Raw genomic sequence first — 10,000 nt, 5'->3', positions numbered from 1 at the left:
AAGAAGTCCACCAGTATTCCTCTCTTCATTTCCAATTTAGAACATATACTTAATTCAAATAACATTGATGTAGTTCTTAGTGATTTCAACATAAATTACCTAAATTCTGATGATAACCTCTCACTCAAATCTTTGATGAAGAATTTTAATTTCGAACAAATAGTACAGCAGCCGACTTTTATTTCTTCTGGCAGTTTATTAGATCATATATATGTCAAATCTGCTAACCTAAAAATACTTCAAAACGACTTAGTCAAGGTATACTATTCTGACCATGATGCAATCAAAATTAACATTCAAAAATTCACGATGACGTCAGATCATTGCTGAAAAATAATGCGTGACACAGTAAATTTAATAAAAACATTCCAGTTCAAAATACCTTTTCTTTCCAGTATCGACGCTTGCTGCTGTGTCACTAGCTAATAATCAATACCGCAATGAATTCACCTCCAAACAGCCTGTTACTACAACGATTTGTATGACTTGTATGCCAAAACTACCAAGGAAACAATGTCTCTAAAAATTGAGATCGAATTGAGAGCATAAATAGTGGATGGTATTCAAACGAAATCATTCAAAGAGTTCTGTTACAATAAACCCACATAGCACACTGCTTGTATTTATATTAAGGGCAAAAATGTCGATGTACAGTACTACTTTTACTTCACCTTTTGCGAAGTATTAGAGCTTTGAGCTTAGAGTGGATCCATGGAACAAGGATCGAAATTCTCGAGTTCTTATTGGTCAATGTTTGCAAGTAACAATGCAATGGACCAGTCAAATTCAAGAATTTCCGATCCTAAATTCCAGCATAAAAGCGTGTTCGAAAACTTAACCTGTCATTTACCAACCAAAGTCCGTCGTCTGGATTTCGCCATGCCTAATCAGAAAGGTACAACGGCAGATCGTTCAAAAAGTTCCAAGAATTTGAAATCGTTTCTTGACGATGGATCTGGCAGGATTCCCATAGATATTTGGGAATCTCACATCGAAAACGTCGAAACTGGTAGGTATTGCAATGTTTTTAAAACATGTCAAAAAATGCCGTGTTAATGTACTAGTCAAATCGAAGCTTTGGAAGTCCCCCTAGGTGTAAACATATCAGGTCTGCGGTTATAGGTCTCGCACATGCGTTATGCAGGGACACATGGCAGGCTCGACGTTGTGTGGTTATTGTTCTTGTTTTGAGGAATTCTGGTTGTACCACTGTTTACAATAAAAGTAAGTTGACAGTAACTGAGGCCCACACAATCACATTACACTAGGCATTTGAATTTTTGGAAAATTTTTGCTCAAATGCCTCCCTCACTGGGCCGAAAAGCTGTTCAGATGCCCCCACTGGGAAAATTACCAGATTACTGTTTTAACTTTTCAGTAGCTTCTATAATGCTTCTGAGGCTGTGCATGTTAACATGGTTTATAAGACAACACTTATTTAACTGTTATACATATAAATATTGTTCTTAAAAACCAAATACGAAACACTGCTTGTGTAGGCCTTTGGTTTTCAACCAATCCGGCACGAATACGCAATCTTTTCCTTTGAATTTATGAGCGATAAACTTCCCCACCCTCTGAGTGGTAATCAAATGCCCTCCCTCCCGGGCAGGAACAGCTGTCAAATGCACGGGGTATGCCCAGGGTGGGGAGATGTTTAAGCTTCGATTTGACTGGTACATAACATACCGTATTTATTTACTTATAAGGTGCACCATTTTTCACGAGAAAATATCCTTCTTCTATGAAAATCTGCTTAAAACTCGGGGTGCATCTTATAACCGAGTATTTTCGCGCAACGAAACATAACTTTTCCAAATTTCCCTAATAATTATTAATTAATTAAAACTCTTTTTCCTAGTCGCACCAGGAGAATGGTACGCCCAAGTACCGATCTTGTAACTTAAAACGCTGTTTCCTGAGAAGGATGACTTGAGCAAATTAAAAAGTGTGACTTTTTTGCTATTGTTTGCAATGTGTGACTTTTTTGCTTTTGGTTCGAAAATGGAAGCACCGTAATTAGTAACTTTTGGAAGCAAATTGTTGCAAGTACAGGTGGATAATGGATATGGATATGTATAAGTACAGGTGAAATTTTCATTTTGGATATGGATAAGTACAGGTGAAATTTTCATTTTACTTGTCACAATCGTCTTCAAAAGTTTAGGGTGCGTCTTATAACCGAGTTCACCTTATAAGTGAATAAAAACGATAATTTCTTTTCATTTCCATAGACCAAGTTTATAACTTCGCCAATGTTCAAGTCAAAGTCTGGGGTGGAAGAAAGAAGCTTGCAACCACTATGCGCACAGCCATTCCAGCTATTGACAATCAACTGTTACATGATCTACCAACAAAGAGCGAAGACCTGGAGCCACAACAAACCCTCAAAATAACTGGGGTTCACTCCATACAGAAGATAACCAAGTATTTAGAGTGTGTCCATTGTAGCAAAGGTATAATCCAGGGAACATGCACAGATATCATCATTTGTGAACACTGTGGCCACATGATGAAGACAGACTCCTCCCAGACAAAAGTTGTGGCAAAGATAGTCATTAAGAAGGATGACCAAGAAGTAGTTTTCAAAATTGATCATCTTCTACTCGAAAAGATCTATCCTGGTGTAATCTCTATGGATCACTCAGTCTTAGGAAGAGAGTTGCTTTATGGTCTTATGGATCATACTCTTGTGAATAATACTGAAAACTTTAATGTGTTGGATATCACAGTTTAATTTAGCCTGAGTATCAGGCTTTTCTTTGTTGACTTACTTGACCATTTTGTTAGGTTGTGTTATAAAAACTGTTAAAGTCTACCCTATCATAAAAACTTTTAAAACTCCTCTATTTTCAATATGCTTAATTTTGTAACGTGTCCACTGTAGCAAAGGTATAATCCAAGCAACATGCACAGATATGATCATTTGTAAACACTGTGGCTACATGATGAAGACAGAGTCCTGTCAGACAAAAGTTGTTGTGAAGATAGTCATTAAGATGGATGACCAAGAAGTAATTTTCAAAATTGATCACCTTTTACTCGAAAAGATGTATCCTGATGTAATCTCTATGGATAACTGTTTTAGAAAGACAGTCACTTTATAGTCTTATGGATCATACTCTTGTGCTTAATACTGAAAACTTTAATGTTTTGGATATCAGCGTTTAATTTAACCCGAGTATCAAGCTTTTCTTCATTGACTTACTTGACCATTTTGTTAGGTTATTTTTTTGTAATTTAGTGATTTTGTTAGGCTATGTTAGAAAAACTGTTGGAGTCTATACTGTATTATAAAAACTTTTGGAACTTTGTTTCCTCTATTTTCAATATGCTTCATTTGTAACAATGACTTGATTTTTGGAACTTTGTTTGCTCTATTTTCAATATGCTTTATTTGTAACAATGACTTGACTTTTGCTGTGCGGAATACTGTATTACAATAAAATTGTTTCGATACTTGTTTCAAAGTCGAAATACTGGTCAGAATCTCATTTAAGTGGTTCATTGCAAAGCTTTTACAGACCTTAAAGCACTGGGAAAATTTCATTGGATTATCTTAACTACTTTGTGAGATTTAGGTTTCTTAGTAGTCAGTAACCTTGAAAATGGACAGCAGAGAAAATGGTCCAAGAAGTTAGAGTATAGTTCACCGATACATGTTCGTTCTTCTAATACAGTTAAAACGCCCCAACTCCATTGGTAGGTCCCTCTCTTGCTTCAATATTTCAGAGTAGCCTTTTTTGTGACAACACCATAACAGGAAGAAAAACCTCTTCTCCTCCAGGTCCCATCCCTGAAATTCCAATAGTTGTAGACATCATCTTGTTCTGGTTCATAAAATCCTTTTACTTCATCAGCAGCCTTTGACATGCATTTTTCAGCAGCAGTCTGAGCTGCATTCTTCACTGCCTTGAGATGGTCTTGAAATAAATTTTCCTGCATTGGTGGTAGCATGTTCATCACACCGCAAAACTTGACAAGGCCTTGATGACCAACACCTATATTTCTTGTCGCCAGAACCACTCTTCTGTTTACTTCGAACGCCTGGCTGTTGACCACTTTGTTAAATGTGTAAAACAGCTTCTCAAATTTACACTTCGATGACGAGCACTTTAAAATAAGAAGAGATGCTTGGCCCATTTTCTCTTCTTCCAAAACAGCATGTCCTTGTTTACACAATGGGCACCGAACAGTTTCAAACACGGAGGCAAGAACTGAAATGTTAATAAAACGAAGTCCTTCTGGTACTCCTGAATCAATTTCCTCCTCGCTAGTGCAGTTTTCAGAAGAATTCCTGTACTATTGCTTTGATGGAAAGCATGACATAACGTGACAAGAAAGCATTACTATTATTAATACTAACCCCTAAGGGACGAACGACGGCCACAGACGTCGAAAATTACGTCACCTCTTTTTTGTTGTTATTTTCAGTCTGACCGTCGGGAATTGGGACAAATCTGTTGTTAAACCGCTGGTTGATGTAATAAGGCTCATTTCTGTGAAAACAACTCTGCGAAACTCAAAATAGGCGATTTTTAGCGAATATTTCACTTTGTTACTTGAATATTTTGCGTCGGCCCTTTAAATATGGCATCGCCATATCTTCAGCTTGTACTTTGCTAGCAAAATAATTCGAAATGGCGGTTGCAGAGCCGTCTGGATTGACTTTTGTGGATGAAGACGATCTTCCTGTAGCATTCCTTCGTATTGCCCACGTGGATTCTGACAACGAAGCGCCCTCTGATGTCGATAGCAGTGAAGGAGAATCTGCAGATGAAAGTGGGGAAGAAAGCAATGAGTGCGAGGATACTGAGGAGCGTGACTACTCAAATTTAATGTGGTCATCCGTGATAAGACCTCCACAAGACAGAAACTTCAATGAAGAGGTTGGTATGAGAGTAGAATTGGAAAACAACAGCAGTTGTCTTAACTATTTTGAACTGCTCTTCACTGATAAAAAAAACCAAAAAAAAAAAACTGCCAAAAACGTCATCTTGATCCAAATTCAAGACGTCATCTCCACAATTTGACTGTTCCAGAACTGAAGGCATGGCTTGGTCTCACCTTAGCAATGGGCTTAGTGAAAAAACCCAACTTAAAGTCTTACTGGTGTAATAAATCAGTTATCAAGACTCCATTGTTTCCAAACACAATGTCGAGATATCGCTACCTTCATATTCTGCGGTTTATGCACTCTGTTGACAACAACAATGCTCCAGACCCTGCTGACCCTAATAGAGATAAACTGTGGAAAATCAGGCCATTTTTTAATGCTTTGCTTCCAAGATTTACCACAGTTTAATCACCATCACAGAATTTGTCTGTGGATGAGACTCTTATCAAGTTCAAGGGACGTGTACAATTTAGGCACTTTTTGCCTTTGAAAAGAAGCTGATTTGGGCTAAAAGGTTTTGTCGTAGCAGATTCTGCAACTGGCTATGTCCTTGACACTATGATTTACACTGGCAAGGAAGGTCCTGCAGTCAGCAGAGACTTGGCCATGGGAGTTGTCCTCAAGCTAGTGGAGCCTTACGTTGATAAAGGATACCGGTTGTTTGTTGACAACTGGTACACCAGTGTACCGCTCTTTTTGGAGTTGGAAAGAAGAGGGATATTAGCTTGTGGGACTGTGAGGGGGAACAGGAAATTCCTGCCAAAGGACATTGTTGACCAGACAAAAGAACATGTCAAAAGACTAAAGAGAGGAGAATCCCTCTTTTGACAAAACAACAACTTAGTTTGTGTCACCTGGAAAGACAAGAAGCTTGTCCACCTGCTGTCAACTATTCCTGAGGGTTTAGAAATTGGTCAGGTGGAAAGGAAAGTCAGATCCAAAGGTCGGTGGCAAAAACAGAACTTTGCACAACCAAAGGTAATCAAAATGTACAATTCCCATATGGGGGGAGTTGATTTGGGTGATCAACGGATAGCAACCTGCTCCAGGCTTATGAAGGGAAATATTTGGTGTTACAAAATTTTCTTTCATATGCTTGAAGTATCTGCACTAAATGCACACATTATGTACAAGAGAGCTGGGCATGGAAATGTCACCCTAGCTGCATTCAAAGAGAAACTTGTGGAGCAACTTATTGCAGGAAATTCTTTTCGAAGAGACACTGCCAATAACCTGTCAGCAATTGCTGCCCAGCTACCAGATATCTGCTTCAGCCGTGTGCAGTTCCACCATCCTGTGAAAACTGACACCCACAAAAAGTGTAAGGTACACATACAACGGGTGGAAACAGTCTATGAGTGTGCAGTTTGCCAAGTGCGTATGTGTCCAGCACCTTGCTTCGAAAGATACCACACTTTGCAAGAATATCTATTTGACGATCCCGAAAGAAATAATTCTGCTAAAAGGCTCAAAGATGTGACTGGTAAACCAAGGGCTGGACCAGGCAGACCTCCACAGAGGAGGTCAAGATAAATTATGGCTCCTTGCAGACCTTGATGCAAGTACAGCAAAGTTATGTTTCTAAAGTCAGAATAATGGTAAACTGAACTGAACTGTGAACTGGCTTTAAAAGTTTTTTTTATGAAATTTAAGTTTACCATCCACATCTACTCAGGAGATTTGCATTATTTGTTTTTGTTCAGTGTTTAAGACATGCTTTTGCAGATATAGCAGTTGATATTAAGAAAGAATCATGTTCCAAAAAAAAATGTTATTGTCCAAAACTCAACCAGTTTAAAAAAAAAACTGTTTTATTTGCCTTTCTGGATTTTTCAGATTTTTTCTTTAAGAAATATTAAGTACATTTTTGCACTAGAAGAAATTGCAGGATCTCTTCTTTTTAAAAATGCATGGGTTCATGGGGTTTAATCATATTAAAAAAAATTACAGTGGAAAAACTGGTGTCGTGTTTAAAATTGCAGGAAAAATACCAATCCCCCCAGTCCCCGGGGGGTTAAGTGAAAGACAATCTCCTTTGAACATTAGACTTGATTGCAAAACAGTGTAATAAGATCGGCTTTTGAGGAGTGTGTGTTGGAGAGAGAGATAGAGTGAGATATCAAACCGAAGATATCTGTAGTCAGGGAAAACAATAGTAAACCAGTTTGAGATTTAAACCTGTGACCTTTTTCTCGGATACCTGTTCCCGAAAAAAGTGGCACCTCCCACGGGACCCAGCGAACAGAAGATGGCGAAAACAGTTGATCAGCTTACGAAAGCGATCAACGCAAAGCTGCAGACCCTTAAACTAACCCAAGGACAGGCAATCACCGCGATTGGAAATAAAGCGGTCATATCAATGGCGAGAATACAAAACACCTTAAAGAAGAAGTTGAAGTCCACGATCTGAAAACTGAAATACAAGCTGGTGTTGGTAGTTACTGGGAAAGGATCCGTCACTTATCCGGTGGTCATCGTGAGTGTGGGTGGAATCCATTGCTGCGCGCTGTTAGACACTGGTGCTGGGAGCTCCTACGTATCTGCTGCCTTGCTCGATTACATGGGGAAACAGCCAGTTCGAAGAGAGTTCAAACGCATCAAAATGATGATGCAAGTGAGCAACAGAGAGATCGAGATGTTGTTATCAGCACTTGGCGGGGGAATTTCAGCTTCGAACCGAAGTGACTAAGGTGGACCACCGAACGCTACTCAGTTTGGGAAACCCTCAGTACAAGGAGCTAGTGGAAATATACGATCACCTGAAAGAAGTCACAATGGATGACGTAGACGAGAAAGAGGAGCTTCCCGTACATCTTATCCTCGGAACAAACGAATACGCGCAGATAAAGACTGAGACCAGACCCAAGATCGGGAAACCAGGAGAACCCATTGCCGAATTAACAAGATTAGGATGGACCATCATGTCACCCGGAAGTGAATCTGACCTCACAAACATGTTCCTGACCCAAACCTCTGCAGCTGACTATGAAGCCTTGTGTAGACTTGATGTGCTTGGTCTACAAGACCATCCAGTTGGCGACCAAGATCTCGTATTCGAAGAATTCAAGGAGCAGCTAACCAGAAACCCGCAAGGATGGTACGAAACAGGCCTCCTTTGGAAGGGAAATCATCCACCCCTCCCTAACAACAAACATGGCAGCCTGAAACAACTAGAGAACCTTGTCAGAAAGCTATAGAAACAACCAGGCATGTTGCAGAAGTATGACAGGGTCATTCAAGATCAGTTATCTCAAGGAATAGTCGAACAAGTGCACAGTGAACCAGAAGGGAAGGAATTTTATATCCAGCATAAGGCCGTGATTCGAGAGACGGCAGAGAGCACGAAGATTCGAATTGTCTACGATGCGTCCACCTGACCAGAGACGCTGCGAGGGCGCGAATTCAAAGTATCGCAAGTGATGAGGAGTCTGGTTGATGACGAATAATTGTCTTTGAAAATTTGAACATTTGATTGAGACATTTTGAGCATATTCGCATTTATTGTAGTCGCTTCTCCGATTATTCATATTTGCCACTGTAACCGAAGTGTCAAATAGGGGGAGAGTAGTGACGGAAAGCATGACATAGCATGACATAACGTGACAAGAAAGCATTACTATTATTAATATTAAGTGAAAGACAATCTCCTTTGAACATTAGACTTGATTGCAAAACAGTGTAATAAGATCGGCTTTTGAGGAGTGTGTGTTGGAGAGAGAGAGATGGAGTGAGATATTGAACCGAAGATATCTGTAATCGGGGAAAACAACAGTAAACCAGTTTGAGATTTAAACCTGTGACTTATTTGTCGGATACCCGTTCCCGATACCTTGAGTATGCGAACAGAAGCTGGCAAGCATTTCTCAGTATTTTGGTGTTTAGTGGTTTCCACGTGGCCTTCATCACACTCTGATTCTCCGCTACTTTTGCTTGCTTTTTCTCGATCTAGAACGATTTTGTCGCTGAGCTTCCCTTCTTCATGTATTGAATATTAACAAATCTCCTGGCTTGTTAGCTCAATTGGTAGAGCGCTGCACCGGTATCGCAGAGGTCATGGGTTCAAATCCTGTATGGGCCTGAAATTTTTTTCAGGTCCCATTTACAACTACTTGTTTCAGTAGTGTTCTTAGCTGCAAGGATCTCCTAATTTCATCTTTCCACCGCAGTGCAAATATGTGAATTTTCATATATCTAAAATCTTCATCCACTTGGATGTTTATTTGGACCCAATTCATTGACCAGCTCCCATTTGGCTTGTTAGCTCAATTGGTAGAGCACTGCAACGGTATCGCAGAGGTCATGGGTTCAAATCCCGTATGGGCCTGAAATTTTTTTCAGGTCCCATTTACAACTACTTGTTTCAGTAGTGTTCTTAGCTGCAAGGATCTAATTTCATCAAATCTCCTTTTGTTTCGTTTAACACTACGAAATTTACCAAAACAAGGTTGTGTATGTATCCTTAAAGTGTCTCCTGTATTCCGAAAACTAGTCATCAGTCTTCTAAAACAGAAAATGAAGTGTAAACAATACAGTTTCCATGGCAACCGATTAAATCGCTTTCAAAAACTTTGAAAATCCACCAAAATTGCCCGTAAATACAGAAAAAACAAAGAGATATTGATTATACTACGTCTAAAGTTTTTAAAAACGCGGGCACCGTGTGCTATTGGAACAAGTCGTCCAGAATTACAAAAGAATATTTGTAATAAAATAGACTTTCATATCGCGTAACAAACTTGGTGATGTAAACAACCCTTATGCATGCTAGTCTAAACGTGGGTTACCAAGGCAAAAGTGGCCCCGGTAAAATTCAAGAAGAGATTCTCATTGAATAAGTTTCAATGAGGGAAGGTTTTTTTGTTTTGGTTTTATTTTAAGCATGTGGCTCGGAGAAGAAGCCAAGGTGAAATGAGTTGAAATGAGCTGGAATGATGCCCTAATAAACAGTTCTGTCTGGTGACTTTCCATTTTAAATTGAAAAGAGAGAAAAACTTGCTTGGTTTAATCATTGACAGAAGTGTTTAAAAGGAAAAATGATGGAAAATCTTAGCTGATTCATTTGCTCTTATAATTTTTTTCAGCTTTGTCGTTGCATGTGGTCAG

The 10,000-nt window shown here is 39.2% G+C and overlaps 1 pseudogene; it reads left to right on the top strand.

Moving 5' to 3' along the window:
* The first annotated feature begins 4,640 nt into the window (after positions 1-4,640).
* On the top strand, positions 4,641-6,740 carry LOC136279623 (piggyBac transposable element-derived protein 4-like; annotated as a pseudogene).
* Positions 6,741-10,000: the final 3,260 nt, after the last annotated feature.

The sequence above is a fragment of the Pocillopora verrucosa genome, chromosome 3 (genome assembly GCF_036669915.1).
Source record: "Pocillopora verrucosa isolate sample1 chromosome 3, ASM3666991v2, whole genome shotgun sequence".
NCBI classification, from domain to species: domain Eukaryota; kingdom Metazoa; phylum Cnidaria; class Anthozoa; order Scleractinia; family Pocilloporidae; genus Pocillopora; species Pocillopora verrucosa.
This window is presented reverse-complemented; position numbering and strand designations above follow the sequence as displayed.